Source organism: Podarcis tiliguerta (assembly GCF_965153285.1).
Source record: "Podarcis tiliguerta genome assembly, chromosome: 11".
NCBI lineage: Eukaryota > Metazoa > Chordata > Lepidosauria > Squamata > Lacertidae > Podarcis > Podarcis tiliguerta.
Genome location: NC_139544.1, coordinates 30,160,705 through 30,182,531, shown reverse-complemented (window position 1 = coordinate 30,182,531; position 21,827 = coordinate 30,160,705). Strand labels below are relative to the sequence as shown.

The following is a 21,827-nucleotide window of genomic DNA, read 5'->3' as shown; positions in this document are numbered from 1 at the left end:
AATATTAGTCATATTGAAAAGCATGTCTAAAAATGTGGAGAAGACAGACATTCATTTTACATTGCATATGAAGGACAAATCCTCTTCTCACTCACTGCTCTTTCTATCTTTCCCCTAAAGTTTATTAATTAATGCAAAATATGACGTTACATCATTACAGTGCACCCCCCCAAAAACACACACACTTCACCATACTGGCTGCAGCTTGCAGTAGTGGAAACATTCTTGACGCAATGGTGACAGATCACATGTTTTGCCTTACTAAACATTACCCTGGAGAGGGTAGGGAAATGCCTGTGACTGTTATTTTCTTGGTCAGCATCATGCTGCTGTATCATGTAATTCCAGCCTAAGCATATGGAATTTCTTGTTGAATTTTAATTTCAAATTGTCAGTCATCGCCAGAACGGTCTTACGGTCATTAAGCCAAGGTCTAGAATTGGCATTACATTCTATTGTTCATTCTTATTGTGAACAGCCCTTAGATATATTGTATGTAGTGCAGTATGGAGGCAATTCAGTTTGCATTAGTAAGAACCCAGGACATTCTAGTGGTAAATCAAAAGACATGACAAAAAAGGGGGGAGCCCTACACCTTGTCTCCAGATCTATTATTCCCACTCTTCATCCTGTGTTTTGATAAGGAATCATCCACGTGTGTTGTGAAATTGATCGAGGTAATGAAGAGCTCCTCATTTTTCACATGTCATTAGAAAAATATCTCAGAATGGAAATGGAGGATATATTAGTATTCTGAGACCATCCCATGCTGTACCTCTCCCATTTTCAGCCAGTCTTCCATAGAAATCATCAATGAGATTGACTAAACAAAATGAACTGAGTTTCGTGAATGACCTTTGTCAAGTCAAAGTCAGGAAAACTGATCACTTTGTCCATGTAAGGTTCCCATCAAACAGCTGCCGTACAGTGGAAGGCAAGAAACTGTAGACATCTTCAGCAGTTCCTTGGAAGGTTTGCAAAATCACTTTGCAAAACCATAGCCAAGTAGTCTAGTTGCATTTACATTACTTCTACTTTAATACTGCTTAATATAGAAGCTTTGCTGGGGGTGGGTGGGCAGGTGGGTGTCCTACTCCCCAACACAGCCCTCAAGGAGTCACTATGTTTTAAGAGCAATGATTTATTTTTAATTTGCCATTTTATTTGAATAATGCTACATCCTTTTGTCACACCCCCTCTTTGACACAACTATTAAAAATGCAGACCACCGTCCTCTTCTCCCTACGGTGGCCACCCCAGTATTCATAGTCTCTTCCAGTGGGAGCCATTTCTGGAACAGTGCTGTTCTAAATGTTGCTGAATGCTTTGCAAAAAAGCAACAGAGACTGCAAAGCTTACACTATCCCATGCCCGGATCAGCTCCTTCAAAACTTGCATGAGTTGTGGGGAAAACCAAAGAGCCAATATAGAGCAAAGAGAGAAGTGAAGCACTCTTACCAGATGGGGCTTCATGTCTCCATCTTTCTCTAGCCCAAACAATCTGCTGCATAGTTCCCAGAAGTAGAATGGGGAATCACAGAATGCCTCAGAGTTGCAAAGATAGAACAGAGGGTCTGGCTCAAGAACTACCAGCCTGTTCTGGGAGAAGGATACAATGGTTGTTGTTGTTGTTATTTGTGCCAAGGGATATGGCCATTTCTCTCTCTTTCTCTTTCCGTACAAACATTTGGCTACTGGTAGCCAGCTGGCAACTTGAAATGAAACACTACACAGTACTGGAAGTGCCAGTCAACATTGTACCATTTGTATGGCAGTGCAGTGCCAAAGTAGGGAACGCATTTAATAGAGAAAATACCAGGAAGTCAAGCTATGTTCAGAATCTCGGAATAGATATTTCCCTACTGAATAGAAATCTCATGTTTTGAATGTAAATAAATTCATATTCCCAGGCTCAAACCCTGACATCTCCAGATTAGGGGTGGGAGAGATCCCTTTCTGAAACTCTGGAGAGCCACTACTTGCCAGTATGTAGACAATACTGAGCTAGATTGACTAGTGGCTCAGTATACGGCTGTTCCTCTGTGAATTCCTATTTAGGACCATATCCCATCCCATTTCTCTGACCCTTCAATGGTTATATTTTTCAAAACTCAGTATATATTTGCAGGATTGTGCAATCCGGTTGCTAGAGCAAAGTGAATTCACGTGGTGGAAGGGAAGCATTTTTTTTAAAAAATCAGATACAAGTCAACTCCAAATCTCAGTATCATTTTATCCTGATTAATTAACCCCTTACATACATAGTGAGTAAGCCAGTAAGGAGAGTCAAAGCCAATGAGATCCACTGAGTCGATAACTGGCAGGGCTAGACAATCAGTCAACACAGCGTGGGGGAGGTGGTTATGAGTATTCCTGGGAGGGAGGGTAGGCCAAATACAGAGCTGCTGCTGATTGGCTCAGACCTTATATTTCCCTCAGGAATTTCTGTGTGAGGCCTTCCCAGCCATTCCCATTCAGATATCACACCTAAGGTTTGAGCCAGCGACATGGTTCAACATGTTACTGTGTGAAAACTGTGCCGTTTCAATCCATGGGTGCAGTGATTGGATCTGTGATTACAGCAGCATACACGGGTCTTCTTTCAAAACTTGAACTATTTATTATTACAACTCACTGAGGAAACTCAGGGCAAACAAGCATGGATTGGAAAGGTGGGATAGGGAGAAGAAATACAATTTAGTTGAGAATTGGTCCATGGCCAGTTGAGGCCAGGGCTGGGCAAACTGTTCATTTCTGTTAAAGGTGACGTTCTCTTCGGGATAATGCAACAAGAGCTGCAGAAGCAGTTGAAACTTCCAGGTGGCCGGGGAAGAGGACCTACCAGCAATTCACATTTGCTGCTGTTGGTCTATCTCCTCTGGAGGAGAGAAGAGGGAGCCAGCTATCGCCATCTAGCCTGGTGAGAGAACTCCTCACTCTTTGAACAGCCTTTATGCTGGGCTGCTGAGGCTCTTTGTGAATGATTTGTGCTCATACTTTGTAATGAATTCATGAGTCTGTTGCGAACACGTTCAAAACTGGCTAGGGGAAAGCAAGCAAACAAAAATGGCCTCATAGATTGAAGTTTATAGCCATACGGATCACTTTTGGCTTCTAAATCAATTTGTTCAGAACTAAGGTGCTATTTTCCCTCGAATATGCCACTTTTCACTGAAGGTGCCAGTCTGAAACTAGAAATGCATTTTGATGGTAATCCAATGAAAGGGGCATTGCAATACAGGTAACCTGCCAAGTTGAGTATTTCATTTCCAATAGTTTCTTATCAGAATTCATATTTCATATCCCTTCTAGTTATTTTCAGAACAAACCATTCCAAGGGTATCATAGAATTATTTCCAGGGAATTTACAGCAAAAGTGAAGTAGCTATTTACTTTAAATATGCCAATTAAGCATTACTAATGTACAGCACATTTCTGGGTTAAGTATGATTGATAGTACCATGCAGTGAAATGTTCTTTAACTGCAGTCAGAAAATGTAAATGTACAAAATGGAGGCAAAAAAATACCACCAACTGACAGCACTATTTACATGTTTCAAAACAACACTTACAAATTGTTCTTTTTATTGTTCTTTCAAGCTTCCTTTGTGGTGTGCTCTGACTGAGTGATAACCAATGCAACACTGTCAAAAGTTTCTAGAGTTTAGGTTGCCAAGCTGTTGCATCAGCTGCAGTATACTGAACTCCTGGGGATATTATATATATATATATATATATATTTGCTTTCGTAGATTTTCACGGGTACAGGAATGCAGGTTTTGGTGTCCTCGGGTGTCTTCCCGTGTAAAAGTTGGGGTGTCTAGGCGACGTTTCGACGAGGTCTCACTCGTCATCTTCAGGCTGGTGCTTTCGGCTTCTTGTTACTGGAACAGAGCAGGATCTCAGTGTTTGAGTTCCTATAAATACTGTTGAGGAGGTGTGGTGTATAGCCTCCAATGTTCTGGGCAGAGAGGAGGTTCCCAGGCTAGTGTGCCTTTTCTTCTTTTGTTCCTTAATTACTTGAGGGATATCTTGAGTGATTTCTTGAGTGATTTCCTGAATCCCACTTAGGTGGGTCATTAGGTGTGGATTAGTTGCTAAAGCCTTCGTGTCTTGAACTCTTGAACTTTGTGAAGAGTTCTGGCACAGGCCACAAAACCACAGCTCGCCCCTATACACGAAGCCAAGCCAGAGCACAACCAAGTGCAGTACAGCCATCTTCTCAGAAAAACTCTTCACAAAGTTCAAGAGTTCAAGACACGAAGGCTTTAGCAACTAATCCACACCTAATGACCCACCTAAGTGGGATTCAGGAAATCACTCAAGAAATCACTCAAGATATCCCTCAAGTAATTAAGGAACAAAAGAAGAAAAGGCACACTAGCCTGGGAACCTCCTCTCTGCCCAGAACATTGGAGGCTATACACCACACCTCCTCAACAGTATTTATAGGAACTCAAACACTGAGATCCTGCTCTGTTCCAGTAACAAGAAGCCGAAAGCACCAGCCTGAAGATGACGAGTGAGACCTCGTCGAAACGTCGCCTAGACACCCCAACTTTTACACGGGAAGACACCCGAGGACACCAAAACCTGCATATATATATATATATATATATATATATATATATTATAAAACTTCTTTCTGTTTCTCATTTTCCTAGTTTTGTGCAGTTATCCACATTTTCACATCAGCTTGCAAATTTTTATTTTTTTTAGAGTCATCATGGAAATTAATCTCTCCTAATATATACATTTTGTATGCAATTTTGTCAAATATGCACATTTTTGCAGAACAATTTCTCCTAATATCATGCACTTTTAAAAACACACCTTACCATAGTATATGCATTTGAAGGAAGGCTGTGTTTCAGTTCATGTGTTATTTCAGAAAGTGTAACTTAAGAAGGCTTGTCTTCAAATGGAAACTGAATAGACTTTATCCCCCATCCAGATTGTGAAGGAGCTCAGAGCAGTTTTATGGTTTCACACCAACCCTGCGAGGTAGACTAGACGAGAAATACTTCTTTCCATTTGACCAGTTGCCCAGTGCACTTTGTAGCTGAGAAGAGAATGCAAACCTTAGTTAATATTCAAGCCTCATACTAGCCAAGAAATGGTTTTTTAAAAGTGTTTACAGCCTATTATTATGTTCACCCTCAGAGTAATCCACCTTACTTTATAGACAGAAATAACAAAACATTTTTTCCAATCCTATGGCCAAAGCATAGCTTTCTGAGTATCAAGTCCAATCATTTTCACCCTGGACCACTCAGGCTGTTTCAGTGTATGTGCACTAGTGTGCAAGGAAGATTTCACCATCCTTTCTTCTACCAAATCACAAGTGCATTCCCAACTGAATTAGTATTTCCAGTAGTCCCTTCCTTCTGAGGCAGTGGAGGTGGCTGTTGTGAAATCAGATATCCTTCCAGGAGAATGTATATGCCCACGAAACACAGATTTATACACATCCCCATAGCTGCCATTTTCCATTCTCTGCAGCCCTTGTAAATACATGGTTCCTGCACAGGGACTTTTGTTTCCTGGATAGTATATGGAATGTGATTAGATTACAAAATTGACTTTGATTTGAAAAGTTGACACTGAAAAATTTAAATACTAGAGATATTGAACTATTGCCTCTTCTCCACTATTGCAGTAGTGTCACTGGGGCATGTTGTGCCGAGGGGGGGGGGGGGCTAATATCTAATATTAAATAGTAAAACCAACAAGTTATCCTTTCGTCTTCAAAGAGTTTTAGAGCGTGCCTTAGAACTGTAACAAAAGCAATCAGCATAAGTCATAAAAGCACAGATTTCCCTTAGCGGGATGCCCACTTTACCTGACAAATTTGTACTGGGTAATTTGACAGCAGTAGAATGTATAGTCATAAACTACCAATATACACTGTTATTTCATTCTAGCAACACTTTGTGTCTTTGTACGACAGTGTTAATAAGCACATTTCAATTTCCAAGCATCACCTACATTAATCCTTTAGATTCCTACAGCACTACAGATAGACAGTTGTGAAGAAGACATCCCTATTAAGTAATGATTTGCTAGAAATTGCAGCTGGTCATAGATATCTTATGCTTAAAGCATTGAGGTAAAAGGCTTGGTAATTCAAATTACTGAAAGCAGATGGTTGTGTGTTTTGATGCTTTGAACACACACACACACACACACAGAGAGAGAGAGAGAGAGAGAGAAAGTATATAGAGAGGGTGTGTGTGAGAAACCGGTGTGCACCAAATATTGGTGGACTACAACTCCCATAATCCCTAACTATTGATCAAGTGAGATGGGCTTGATAGAAGTTGAAGTCTAACAACATCTGGGGTGGGATACAACTAATGAGTCCCATCAGTAGAAGCCAGTACAAGGACTTCAGTTCATACAATGCGGCTTTCCTCCCCTTCTCCCTCTTGCACTCCTGAAATTGGCTCCTGGGCCCCTCGGAAAAATCCCAGAGCAACACATGCGGGGAGGAGAGGGAGCATCCTTCCATCTGGCAAGCTGAAATGCTTCTTCTGATGGAATGATCAACATAGCATGGCAGCAAATTACTCTCTTGGAGAGCCATAGATCCTTCCACCCATGCTATAAATGCTAAGGTTGATTAGGGTATTTGACACATGGTGAAATAGTTGGAGGTTTCCACCAGGAACACAACTTATGGTTCATTGAACTGTCCAGTGCTCAACCAGCTTTTAAAATGTTTACAGAAACAAACTTCACCACAGTTTGAGCCAATATTGGAAGCCTCCCATGATCATCATACAGAAAATGCAGCCAATCTATAATCACCAACTCTGCCTCTGATAATGGGTATCTACCATCCTACCTTGGGATTGCAAATGTTGTTATCATCACTGGGTACCCAAGATTAGAATAATGGAGCCCTGTTTTCTCCATGCACATAAGGCAGTGTGTATCATTTCATACTCAGAGACCTTTCATTTTCCTATTAAATATCACTTTCTATAATAATTGTATTTATAACATCCTTCGTTTCATGCTCTCACTAGAATCTTTCATGGCTTGCCAACATTTCTGCCAGATGTCAAAGGAAAGCAGCTCCTGTATCTCCTCTCCGGATTTTCCTTCTTCTCCCAGCCTTGCACAATAAAATGAGCAACCTTTAAAGAAAGTCAATATTCGCCACATACGCTGTCCCACCACTGCACACCAGAATCAAATTACAGAAGTCAATAGCAGACCTTACTTTAATTCACATTGTCTATTCCTTACTTTTGCACTTGCAAACATTAGAAACACTCCTAAAACAGATGCTCATTAGGATGACTTGAATACATTTGTGCAGACAGACCAAACTGCTTCACTGAAACCAATGAGGCTATGTGGTGCTAGAGAAATATGTCAGAATCTTGCTCTTTATAGGGTCATCTATAAGAATTCAATAGAAGGCATTTATTGAGCTCTTTTATTGTTGATGTTGCTGCTGCAATATTTTGTTTATATAGCTAGATGAGATGATCAAATAACTGTGATCTGATCTATATGTTGTCATATAGCAGCAATGGTGTGGAGGTGATCTGCCTTGGGATCCCACTATAGTTGGGGTATTAACCCCTCTCCCATGCCATTTTTTCTGATGAAGACTGGCCACACAGCCCAAGCTGTTATTCTGGGAAATTTGTGCTGTGCCCAGGCTAGTTGTACACATGCATACTCCATAACAGGGCAAATAGCAGCTGCAGGGGAGGATGATTTTCTTCAGGTCAGCAATGCTGGAGGGTAAGGACTCCTAATGGTGGGAGGGTGGTAAGGCGTGAGACTTTTGCTGCCACTGCCTCCCCACCATGTATGTTTGAGGAAAGGAAAGGGACAATGGGGCCACGTCTAACTGGAAGGTTGTGGGTGGGAGGATCTAGTCAACTTGCTTTTGAGTAGTCAAAGACTTGATTGGAAAAGACAAGTGGAAACTAAAGCAAAGCTAGAAGGATTTCATGCATCATTAGTTTTTTAAAATTCATTTTCATCAAAGTTAATTGGAAGAAAAAATATTATTTAAAATTGAACTGATGCTTTAGAGAGCCCCACAATGACACTAGGCTGCAGTATTCAGTGTGCAATTCCATTTGCTTTATTTGATAGTTAAAGGCTTAATTCCACCTACTTCTGCCAATAAATGCAACGGAAACATCTACTTCTTACTGATTCGGCAAGAAGCAAGAGCATACATTATTCTTATAATACTCACCCACATTAATAGCAGCATCAAAAATATTAGTGTTACTGGCCAATGGGAATTGTTGAGCCATAATAGCAATGGTTAAATTAGTTGTTGGGGGAAAGTATGTGTTTGTGAGAAGGAGATCAATGTTTATTAGATGAAGACAAATTTATGGTCTTAAGAGACTAGCATTCATAGAGTAGGATGACCACAATAGAATTATGAAATCTAAAAACTTTCTTAAATTAAAAGGTCATGGGGAAAACATGATCCAACAATGACTGAATAGTTATCCTCCCCCTAACAACATCTTAATTCAATATGTATATGCAGACACTTAGCAATATGCCATGATCCTCCAGGATAGTTTGGCTGTCCATTGATATCTGTTGAGATACTCAAAAGCTTCTGCAGATATTGATCTCAGGCTTTCTTTCTCTCTCTCCCCCCTAGAGTAAATTAAAGCAAGAAACCAAGAACAAATTATAAAGCTGGAAGCCAAAGGAGGCCATACACACAGAGAGACAAGCAGCTTTGATCTATGACTCAATTGTTCCAGTGTACAACCATTTAAATCAAGGCAACGCTTCTACTGAAAATGGGTTAATGGGATCTTCAGACATTCTATTCATTTTTTGAGGAGAATATGTGAGTGGGAAGTGAGGTCGTACTGAATAGCCTCTCCTCCTGGTGTCCAAACATCTGAGGAGAAGGAGGCTTTGAATATCCAGGCCCTAGCTGTCAACTTTCAGATTTGAAAATAATGGATCAGCAGCCTCAAAAATAAGGGATCAGCAGCCTCACCTGTCCCGGGGACAGTCTATGGGATATCTAACAATCCAGGATAGCAGCAGGAAGCAGTGGGAAACAGCGCTGGAATAAGGGAATTTCCTGCAAAAAAAGGGAAGGTTGACAGCTATGATCCAGGCTACCATGCAGTCTGAAACTGTGTTGTACGCAGGTAAAATTGTGCTGTAGGCAGGGAGAAGGCCTACTTGGCATAACCCTTCTTCCTGCTTCAGTGCCCTCCTGCACTGAGCACAGAATGCCTGAATAGAGCTTATGTGAAGGCCACTTTCAATCCCTCTGCACAGTTGCTCTCATAGAAGAGTGAGCTATATATGTACAGTAGCTATTCATGTGGATTGGGTGGTTGTCACCACAGTACTCTACAAATATCCAAAAAGAAATGTTTGTGGTGGTGTGGGGGTGGGGAGCCTGATTTGCCTGCTGTGTTGCTGCATGCAAATGACCCATTTTGCAGCAAAACCTCTGATGTGGAGTAATATAAGATCTCCTCCATGGTAGGCTCTAGAACTGGCTCTCAAGCTGGCAGAACCGACATACATGTGCTTAGCATGAGGAATGAATAAGAAACACTGTTCCAGCAACATTGTAAAATGTGCCATTTTGTCACTGTAGTGATGTTAAACCAGTGTGACAGCAGGTAACTCACACCTGCATTTTGGACTGGAATGCTATTTCTTTGAACCTGTTTTCTGAAGCACACAACCAATCTGATGACTGTGGAAATATTAAGAAGTATTACTTCAACAAAGACTCTATGAGTTTGTATGTGTACAAACTTCCTAGTCTTCCTAGTCACTCTGTAATAAAAATGTGTGGGGTTTCCCCACCACCCCGCACTTGAAACACCTGTGGGTATTGACTGGACAGAAATTTAAAACCGCACAATTTAGACTAGTTGTCCCTTAATCTGCTTTTGTGCTCATAGGTAAGCAAATGTTTGAAGCCAAAGAACCAGTTTTTTCTAGATGAACCACCCAGTTCCAAACACAGTTGGAAGCAAGTGCCAATGAGCTTGATGTGGCTTGCTTCCTGGTCACATGAAATACAAGGATAAAAACATGGCTGCAAATACACTTCTAAAAGCTTGCTTCTCCTTAACTTCACCAAGTATAGAAGAACAGAGTTGAAAAGTGTGGGTACATACAAACCTGGAGCCTGACAGTACTTTGCACTAGCTCATAGCTTTAAAAATGACATTTCCAAGGATGTGCTGCATGGGTGCTTCCTGATAAAGTATTTAGTTGGTATTTATATGGTGTATTAAATAAATGCACAGAAAATGTGTGGTTGGTTGGAGAGCCCCTTCTGGGCTGTTTATTAAGTTAATAAAGCAGCCATTTTTTCTTTCTTTCTGGAAAATTACTGTGCTAATTAACAAACTCACTGGTATCTGGTTGTGTTAATAAACAAGAAGTGCTTTCAATAAGATCGCTTTCTCTACGGAACACACCGGGATCCGGAGATCAGATTCTGAAGCAAAAAAGCCTTTCTTCTTGATGAGTCTTTGTTCTTAGTTCCAAGATATTCTTTATAGTTTAGGGCCTTCTGAATCTTCTCAACAACTTTAAAAAGATAAGCAAAATTGATTCCAGGTTGTCTGCCAGTCTTGCCATATCCTGTCCTAAAAGATGATGATTATGAACTTGGATTCAGGTAGAACTGAAGGGACATCTGGCTAACATATAGTCCTAAAGATACAAATTTAATCACTCTTAAATATAATGTAATGCTTTTGCCTTCTACAGCCTACTGAATGTATGTCTGCAGTGGCAAATACTTTATTCTGGTCATGTGCAATGTAGTCATCGCCATCCCAATTTGAGCATTGTGAAAAACAAAAACAACAACAGCCAACACATCACAGGAAAGAGGGAAGGCTGTATTAGAACAGCTGCATTGGTTGCCAGTTTATTTCTGGGACCAATTTGAGGCATTTAAAGCCCTAAGTACCTAAGGCTCCCTAAACCTGAAAGACTACTTCTTGTTGTGTTTGGTTCATTCACATGTGCATAGTGTGATCATATCAGTGACAGGAACTCCTGTGAACTACACTGCTGAAAATCACTTGAGGTTTTCTTTCAAAGAAAGCCACCATATTAACTTCTTAGCTAATGCATTTTTTTAAAAAAGGTATGTTATACAGGCAGTTTTTTTGTGATGGCAGTGGTATGGAGTATGGTAGTGCTATATATGTGTGTGTGTGTGTGTGTGTATAAAAAGGAGATGCTGGAACTCACCATGAATGCCTCCCTTGTTCTCTTATAATGGCATTGGCACCCACCTGAGAGGTGCCAGGACTGAGTTTTGGTGAGTTTGGGCTGATAAAAAGCTCTGGAGTGCGGGCTCAACTAGGGTTTGCTGCCCATGGTGTGCTAAAACCTATGATACTTTTGTCAAGGTCTGAGTATCATCTCTTTAATTCCCTGCCCCCAAAGCACAGTACACAGGTAACTAACACATTGCTATCACATGTGAACCAGTATTTTCGTACAGAGCAAATGTTTCCGTTTTTGCAGTGTATCGGTTTTGTCACAGAAATCCATCTGAAAGAGTCCAGCTCTCAGTTTTGCAACATCACATGGGAAACAGACACTTCTGCTTCCATATTTTGTACACATGTTTTGCTTAAAAAATGATATAAAGCTTTGACAGAAAGGAACATTTTAAAATTTCAAACTGTTGCATTTGATTTTTATTGTCACTTGACCTTTTGACCATATCTGCTATTATTTCTATCCAATTTTCTGTCAAAGTTTGCTTAGTATGTTGCCCAGATTTATAACGATTTTAAACATGCCTGAGAATGCTGAAAAACATTAATCTTCAGTTGCAAAATTGGGAAAGAACTATTTAACAGCCACCGAGCCTTTTGGTAGCAAACCATTGAAATTTTTGCAGCTTTTGTCAGCAGATCTGGGATTTAAGAGAAAGCCTCACAAGAAATTAGGCTGCAGTCCTATATTCACTCACCCAAGATCGAGACCCATAGAGCTCTGTGAAACCAAATCTTAACAAGCTGTTCACATCTCTGCATCAGTGGGAAAGACAGGTTGAAAAGATATTTTAAAGCTTCAAACTAACTTCTTTCCAGTAACTCCCAAGTTGGATAATATAAGAGTATCTGCAAAGTAGGCTGCACATTCATCACAGCGGACTAAACATGACTCAGTTTCTGGGTGAAGACTGCCAAGGGTGACTAAACAATTCACCATCTGGAAGATTTGGTCACACTTTGCAGATGCAATGTTGGTCAAGAAGGAGATGTTCTATGTTTGTTTTGCTTTGCTTTTTACCACTGGTACTGCCCTGGTTTAGTCCTTCTTAAATGAGAAGGCAAGAAGGAACCCATGTTCACATATTTACAGATTAGCTAGTGACAATTTCCATCAAATTATTGCCACATTTTACAACATCATTTCCCATGGATTTTTAGAACAACTTAATGCATTAATTTGAAAATGCTCCATGCCAACTGAGCTCAATCTGATCATCTATTTTTCAATGAAATCAAATACAAAATAGAATTATTATCCATCTAGCATTTTCACGTAAGTTTTTAAGCCGTAGGTCACAGTGATAGCTCTGTGTAGAAAACATCTTCCATACAAATTATAAAGAGAATAAAACGTGTGGATCATAGTCAACCTACAGAACAAGTTTAAATAATCAACAAATTTTATATTAACAACAGCTGAGAACTGTCATAGAGTACAGTATTATTTCACTTTCTGTCAGTGGTAATCCAAAAACAAAATGGGTCATTTCCAGATTGCAAACAGAAAGAGCAAAGATGGCTATTGCTCACTTGTTCACAGAGACACACAAATTCAAGCATCGCTTGTGCCTAAAAAGCAAGGCATGGGAAAGCAAAGGTCAGAAGAGTTTGGATTTGATATCCCGCTTTATCACTACCCGAAGGAGTCTCAAAGCGGCTAACATTCTCCTTTCCCTTCCTCCCCCACAACAAACACTCTGTGAGGTGAGTGAGGCTGAGACTTCAGAGAAGTGTGACCCAAGGTCACCCAGCAGCTGCATGTGGAGGAGCGGGGAATCGAACCCAGTTCACCAAATTATGAGTCTACCACTCTTAACCACTACCTATCTGGGTCCTAATCTTGGCAAAAAGGGTTTGAAGCCTTCTCTGTATATGTCTGTTAAAAACATGCAAACAAATGATTTCCATTGAGTGAATATATATATTCCAGGTAAAAAATGTCAAAGCTATACCTTTTGATAATCCAGTTTTCACTTAATATTTCATCTATATTGAAAGAAGGTGGAAAATGATTCAGGTGTGTGGCAGTCTATAAATTTCATGTCATCAGTGTTTTATCTAGTTATTCTGCTTGAGGGTGCAGATTCGGACACTGGTCTTGTTCCTCGAGTTCTTTACACCGCAGTGCATATCATGTTATTTGATGAGAATATCTCTGTACCATAGGTAGATATGTCATCAGGTGCATCTTATATTTGAGTAGAAATTATAAGACATGGATCCTGTTTGTTTTCATAGCCGCTTTTGATTTTATTTAGCTAAATATGCACAGAATTGTCCAGAAGTTATCATTTTAAAGACAGGCATCTTAAAGAGTGACCAGTTTTCCATGGCATGAACTCCAATTGGTAACAGCCTACTTGATCAGCCCTGAACATAAAAACCTCATATGTATCCTGAACAGAAGTATCTAGGCGTGAACACCAAACGATTTTGGAATGGTATCTGTGACTGTAGCACATAACCATAAGAGAGATGGAAGTGAAAAGTAAGGATTGTTTGTTCCAGGTCTTGGGTTCATTTGTTATTCTGGTCTATTCTTTTCATAGCAAAAGCTTAACCCTGCCTATACAAGCCATTATTTCTGCTGATTAATTCAGTGCTGCACAAAGCTAAGAACGGTGCTAAGAACAATGAAGTTCTTAGCAAGACTTACAGCAATTATATCTTATTTAGTATTTGTATTTTTCCTAGTACATTTTGAAAGGGTTGAAGGTGGATGAAGCTGATAAGAAATGAAGCAAACCTCAGATAGGTTCCTGACTTGTTTCTCATACATGAGGTTTATTTCTTCTGTCATAACTTCCTCATGGCTAGAATGAGATTATGACTTAAACTCTAGTATCCTGGCTCATGTGCTGGTTGATAAGGACTTGCCAGGACCTAAGGGATGGCTGTAACCTTTCCTAAGCATACAGCTTGATCCTGTAGGTTGTTGAATACTTCAATGGATGTGTTTTCATAATACTCAACCCTGCAAACAGGACAACCTTTATAAGAAGTTTACCGTATAAGAAGAGAGACGGTTATTAAGGCATGTTCCAGGGATGTGTGAATGTACAGATGTTAATGTGGGTTTTTGCTGACATCATGGCCACACTTCCTGAGTTATAACAATCCTTGAACACCTCTGGAAGTTACACTCAAAGCAAGCAAGTGTGCTGCAACATTCACACAACAGCCCAGGCCATTCCCATGGTGGGCACAGCTTATGGGGGGAAATCTTCTTTTTTCAAATTTCGGGAATTGGAATATCATTATTTCCAGTCATTATTAGAAATACTATTTCCAATTTTGCTTTGTGCAAAAACCAGATTGCTTACAGGTGGGACTTAGTTTGCAAATGATCTTGCACCAGGCACAGAACTTCTGAGACACTGCAGTGGGTGCTACCAATGGAAGGCGAGAGGTGGGGGGCAGGGGGCAGATTTTGGCGTAACACAGGGTACCACTGAAATTTGAGATGCCAAAGTCCACCACTGCCCAAGGTAATGTGAAAGATTGCACATATAAGTTGAATTTGGGCCATTTTTTGTTATCCTGATGAACTGGCACAGTAAGTATGGTAATTAAAAAGCCTGCAGGTAATTAAGAACATAAAGCATTTGCTTTCAGGGTTAGAGCACCCAGTAGTAACTTTGTAAGTAGTAGAAGATTCTACTCCCCCCCCCCAAAAAAAAATCCCATAAAGCTAAAGTCCCCCCCCCCCCAAGAGCAAATAAAAATAAACTTTCATGGAAGGTTATAAACTCAGTGTTATTTGCCCGAGAGACTGTTCCAATCACTTGGGTAAACAGAGAAAGTAGACTTGTGTAAATACATATTTAGGATTGGCTAAATAGTGAGGCATTTTAAAGACATATTTACCAAGTTAAATATACATTTTGGTACCAATATCATATGTATTTAAGTATGCTTCTTCGGCACTATTATAGTCTGAGGGGTAAACTTGAGTTGCAGACATGAAAATGCACAAAAAATTATTAACTAAGGAACAAGTGCTAGCACTGTTTATAAAGTGAGGAATCTTTGTATCATCAGCCTTCTTAGCTTAGTGAAACTCTGGGAATAGGGGATAAATTTGATTCATTTCTCATTTAAAGGAGAACATACCTTCTTTGTATTTTCCAAGGAAATACATGAACCATTGTCTGAAATTCACACTTCTTCAGCCCAGTAACACATAAAAATTGTGCATAAAGTGTGCATAAAAAATGACATTTTAGTAGGAATATCATAGAAAAATACATTGGGGAAAATAGCTTTGCAAAAATGTGTGCATTAGCTAGAATTGCACACAAATACGTGTATACTAGGAAAAATTCACTCTAAAATGCTGGTGAATTCTGTGAAAGACTTTTAAAAATAAACAAATCACAAACTGCTATGGAAATGTAGAGAACTGAATTTATGACTGGAAAAAAGAGAGAGAAATGTAAACCAACAAATTCATGCATCAGTAAACAGGAGCAAATACACTCACACATTAATCTTGTGTGCCAGCCGACTTGTGGCAGAACTGCCTTTCCCACTTTACTTCCAGTTGAAAGGCAGTCATGTAATGTGTTATGAGACGATAGCTCTGGTTAGTTGTTTCCCATGCACAGAATCTACATGTGGAGAATGGAGCAATGGAGCCATGGCTTGTGAACACCTACATAGGCAAAGTCTATAGAAAGGGGTTCTGAGGATATGGAAGATTATATGTGAGCAGCTACTCATACATTGACCTTTACTAAGGAGACACCAATGCTCTCCACATATGTATGGAAGATTATATGTGAGCAGCTACTCATACATTGACCTTTACTAAGGAGACACCAATGCTCTCCACATATGTATGGAAGATTATATGTGAGCAGCTACTCATACATTGACCTTTACTAAGGAGACACCAATGCAGGATGTCAAGGCCAGATCCACAGTGTGGTCTTCTCCATACATATGTGGAGAGCAGCTGAATAGGGCTCATGATGTATAAGTTCTCACAATAGTTTAGCATGTTAGCTGTAATTCATGCTTACAAAACTTGCTTATAACTGAGCCAGACCATTGGTCTGCTGAACCAAGTATTTAAAGGCAATGCTATGATTTGAAGCCGAGACCTTCTAAAACATGTGCTCTGCTATTGACCTAAGGCCCCTTCTTTGAGGGTATTTAAAGGTACAGCCCATTGTCTCAGATTAACTGGTCTTCTATATAATTTAGGGAGGTGATAACAATGGATACCTAACTCATCTATTTCTCTTGGAAATGTAATAGTGGAACAGGTATTATGAGGGTGCGAGAAGGCAGTGCACACCAAGTCTTTATTTTATACACATCCTGTCAGACTTCCAGGGTGCTTCAACTGATGTAGAAGGGACTGCACTATAAACACAGTAATGGCATTAAAAAAATACATTTTTATCAAGAATGTACATTAAATTTACAAAATTGCAATAAGTTAGCAAAAGCCAAGACAATGGAGTGTACAATCAAAAACAGCCAGACGCAAAGCTGATTTAAATTTCAGTAGATGGAATGGCACTTCTGTTATCTGTTTGTGTCAGCAGCCCTTTTCGTATCAAGTCTTAACCTCGATTTGTTTTTCTTTAAAACAGAGGGAAATAATATGTAAACAATGGTCCAGGCGCTCTTCCGAGTGCATGAATAGCATTGCCACAAAATGCCATTAAATGAATGTGTAATATGGAGAGTTTGAAAAACAGACTGGCAACGAAACAAACACTCCATGTTATTTGTTGTTTAGCAGTAGATAGCTGCTAAATACTTCTTAATTACAATTTGTATTACTTTTATCCCATCTTCTTTTCTTTCTTTTTATTCTGTGGCTTAGCTCCTGCTTCCTTGTAAACTTCCTCAGGGAACACAAACTGCTGACTTTACATCTACTGACAGAAATGCCACAATATAAATTAAGTCAGGGATATGCTGGTTTTTTGGGGGGTGCCAACCTAGATAAAAAGCCACTGTGCAGCTGCAGAGTATAAAACTGTCCAGCTGAGCACTGATAAAATTTATCACAAGGGCACATATGAGGAGGCAGCTTAGAGAACAATTCTGTGGTAAAATGTGTAACAGCAAAATAACTAATGGAACATCATTACTTAATTGTAAATGCATCACAAGCTTAGGGTCTGATGTTAGTCTTTGGACTAGAAGCCTCTTAGCTCCTCTGACTTTTAAAATTAAGTAGCCATGAACAGCATTCAGAATACTGTGCATACTGTCGATAGTGTCACTGTTAGGAATCTGTTAGTTCAGGTTCCTGTAACATACATGGCTAATATCTAAAATATGAAATTGGGTTGAAACGCGAGATTGTAAAGAATTAATGTACGTATAGTTTCATGCCTTGTTTTGAACTCTGAAGCGCCAAACTTCCCAAGTTTTTACTGGCAGCCATGAAGGCTACAAATGGGTGGCCCAGTCCAATGCGTGAACTTCAGCAGCCACAGCGCAAAACTGTAAGATTGTGTAATCCAAACAATTTAATTGTCAAAGGGACTGTTTCTGTTCTAGATGATGCTGGGATCTCCCAGCTTCTCCGCCATCCTACTGTGGTTCTGGCAGTCAATCACAGCACGAAGTCCTCAGGCAAAAACCCAAGATACGTTTGTTTCAGATCTATTTCAGGCCTGGAAAAGGCCAGATAGTTATTCTGCCAAAGATGCAAATTTGAAAGTTTAAACAAATGTTAGCATCCATCAAAAAACATCCTACTTATTTATGGGAAAGATTTGGGTTTGAATCCAAATCCTCAGCTGGTGATAGAATTGTGTGCCCAGACAAAGTCTAACTGCAAGCCTACACAATTTGTAAGCCACCAAGCCAAATGCAGCTCACCAGCGATGTATGGCAGCCTGCCAAGTCCTTGACATTCACCCTGTATTTTGCAGTCCCAGGCAGGCAACAAAATGGGAAATTTATTAAGTCCTTGGCAAGTCACTGTACATGATTGGTAGGCTGCGTTCTGATGGGAGTTGGTGGGCAGTCACAACTTGCCCCTTATTATTTTGTTTGTAGATCGAGCCAAAGAGGCTGACACAGAAGGTGTGACATACTCTAGACTTCAATATTACGAAGGAACAGGCTGATGGTCAGGAATTGATGATTCTTGTAAGTGGGCAGGAAGGTCACCCAGATCTCACACACCAAAGGTGGGATTTGGCTAGACTGTGGTCCAGAGACTGCTCAGAGCAGCTTTAGAGGGACACAGAAGCATATGGAACTGCCTTACACCAAGTCAGACCATTGCTCTATCCAGCTTAGTATTGTCTATCCTGAGTGCTGGGTCTAGGTGTTTGGGGACTCTTAGGCAACATGCATTGATGGTGGTGGTGGCATTCTTGAATGGGCTCAGCTACTGTTGCTTTATTCACTTGACCAATCTGGATAACTACTCAGACCACAAGGCAGGTGGAAGATGCTGGTCTAACTAATCTCTCTTGTAAGTACTTGCATGCTTAGGGGGAATGGGTGTCAGCAAGGAGGAGGGGCAGGGGTTAGTAGTGGGTCCTCTGATAAGATATGGGCCTTGGCAGATGCCTGATGTTGCCTACAGCTGACACCAGCCTTGCCTACTCTCACATCAAAGGTCACAGCTCAACTCCTGTCTTACAAATTATTATACATGGAGGAAGAGTCTTCTCTACCAGCCAAGCATTTACTCTGTAGTTGTGGGTGTCAGGCTATGTATGTGTGAAGAGGGAAGCAGTGTTCTGGCATTTGTGTCTCTGAATCAAGAACCCAATTTCCACTTCCAGAGAGCCCAGAAAAGAGGGTGGGAGCTGAAACCCAAAGAACAAAACATCAGCAACTAGTTTGTGAAGCCATCCCCAAAATTACTCTGAAAGGCAGAATAGTGACCAAAGTCTGAACTGTAATTTTCTAGGAACAGTGCTAGAAAGCAGGCCTTGTCCCTGGTAAATAAGGTGAATTGCAGCTTATGAATTCTGTGGAGACGTATAACTGAAGTGTTTGCACTTCTTTATTAGGATGCACACTTACTGATTTAAATAACAACAAACAATATCTAGACCCCTTTAAAGTCACTATTCCAAATTACTTACAGTCCAGAGAACCGGGAACTGTATTGCCTAAGGTTTACGTTTTTATTTATTTTATTTTATTCCAGAATACCTCAAGCAAAAAAGCAATTTGTGATTCAGGACAGCTACTGTGGTATGTCTATAAGCCAATTCTGTGTGACACATTGTCCTTGCTTTCTAAAGTGGGCTTCATCTCACTTTTAATGTGTGAAAGGAGAGATTATTCAACACCGTGGTAGACACATTTCTGTTCTCAAGAACACTGTGATATCATTAATCTTCTGGCAAGTCTGCAAAGCAGGTTATATGAATGCAAGTATTTTGCAAGGCTATAAATAAAGTTTAAAGAGAAAAAGAGACAGAAAGAAAGGCTGGCTTCTTACAGCTTTTACTTCTGTAATACAAGCTTTATTAACTGTGCACTGGTTTACTAGTAATCACACTTTTGAAAAACTCTTTATTGCTTTTAGAAACCTCTTTATTTGTCCAGGAAATGTTGTGTGTGTGTGGGGGGGGAGAGACATCTTATACCAGAACTGTGCTAAGGCACCCTAAAAAGAGAGAGAGATAGCAGTAGTACAAAGACTGTGATCCTAAGCATATTTAATTCGGAGCAAGGTCCATTAACACAGTGGAATTTTCTTCTGAGTAAACACACATAGTATTGGGTTGAAAAGCTATAGTTATGGCTTGCAATAAGAAAAGCTTAATTCAAGCTTATTTGCAAACACTGAACATATCTGTGAATGTTCCACATTCCTGAATTGCTTCTACAATAGGAAGCAATTGCAGCTTCATTACAGTGAAGCATTGCTCTTCTTCAATTAGTTGGAAGCAGAATTAATAAAGTAGTTCCACACTGAAGTATATTATCCATCATGCCTGGCCTCATGGTGAAGGTCCTTCTGTAATGTTTACTTGAAAGCAAATTCCATTCACAAAATGATAAATCCCCAACCTTGTTCATTAGTCGTTTCCCCTTCCCCGCTTTTATTCGCTAGTGCTTCATATTCACCACAGCAGTGGTTTTACACGTCTTCATTCTGTGTTATAGTCAGTTCCTGGTTCCTGTGGAAGAGACCGATTTCATCTCATTTTTATTGTAAAGTAGTAATTTGCTAAGGGGATACGGGTGGTGCTGTGGGTTAAACCACAGAGCCTAGGACTTGCCGATCAGAAGGTCGGTGGATCGAATCCCCGCGACGGGATGAGCTCCTGTTGCTTGGTCCCTGCTCCTGCCAACCTAGCAGTTCGAAAGCACATCAAAGTGCCAGTAGATACATAGGTACCGCTCCGGCGGGAAGGTAAACGGCGTTTCCGTGTGCTGCTCTGGTTCGCCGTAAGCAGCTTAGTCATGCTGGCCACAAGACCCAGAAGCTGTACGCCGGCTCTCTTGGCCAATAAAGCGAGATGAGTGCCAAAACCCCAGAGTCGGTCACGATGGGACCTAATGGTCAGGGGTCCCTTTACCTTTAATTTGCTAAGAGAGAAATTGAGATGCAAAACAACAGAGAAAACCAGTAATTAAAGCACCCCATGGGGAGCAGCAACTAGTTATTTAAAAGGCAATTGATTTTGCCCAACCAAAGATGACCACCCTAACCAGATGATCATGGAAACCCTATATGCAAGGCCTGAGTGCAACAGCACTCCATGTTCCTGCAGCTTCCCACAACTGGCTTTCAGAGTCTTACTGCTTCAGACATTAGAGTAGAACATAGTCACTGTCACTAGTAGCCATTGATTGCCTTCTCCTCCATGAATTTGTATAATCCTTTTTTTTTAAAGCCATCCATGTTCGTGGTCATCATTGCATCTTATGGGAACACATTCCACAGCTGAATCAGGTACTGCGTGAAGAACTACTTTCTTTTCGCCTGTGCTGAATCTTCCAACATTCATCAGAGTTCTAGCATGATGAGAGAGGGATAAAAAATGTTATCTAGCTGCCTATTATATTTTTATTTCCCAACTTAATATGCTGCTCGATTGCAATAAAATCACTAAGTGGATTATTATCATTACATTTATTCCAGTTTTTCTTCATAGAGCTCAAGGTGTCACATCTGGTTCTCATTTTATCCTCACAACAACCCTGTGAGGTAGGTTAGACTGAGGGACAGTGACAGGCCCAAAGTCACCCAGTGAGCTTCATGACCATGAGTGTGGATTTGAATCCTGGTCTCTCAGGTCCTAGACCAACACTCTGAAACCAGGATTTTCCAGTGTTTACAATCAATATATATATATATATATATATATATATATATGCAGGTTTTGGTGTCCTCGGGTGTCTTCCCGTGTAAAAGTTGGGGTGTCTAGGCGACGTTTCGACGAGGTCTCACTCGTCATCTTCAGGCTGGTGCTTTCGGCTTCTTGTTACTGGAACAGAGCAGGATCTCAGTGTTTGAGTTCCTATAAATACTGTTGAGGAGGTGTGGTGTATAGCCTCCAATGTTCTGGGCAGAGAGGAGGTTCCCAGGCTAGT

General features: G+C 40.4%; 2 long non-coding RNA genes across 2 annotated transcripts in view; both read right to left on the bottom strand.

The window, feature by feature from the left end:
* The window catches only part of LOC310659801, a 28,770-nt gene extending 13,252 nt beyond the window's left edge, over positions 1 to 15,518 (bottom strand). Inside the window, exon 1 of the long non-coding RNA XR_014503019.1 lies at positions 15,399 to 15,518. This is a non-coding gene — a long non-coding RNA (uncharacterized lncRNA). The remainder of the gene's footprint in view (positions 1 to 15,398) is intronic.
* On the bottom strand, positions 10,298 to 13,163 carry LOC310659341. Its single transcript, XR_014502770.1, has 2 exons — positions 13,109 to 13,163; positions 10,298 to 10,631 (listed from the first exon to the last, which is right to left on the bottom strand). It is a non-coding gene; the product is annotated as an uncharacterized lncRNA (long non-coding RNA).
* Positions 15,519 to 21,827: the final 6,309 nt, after the last annotated feature.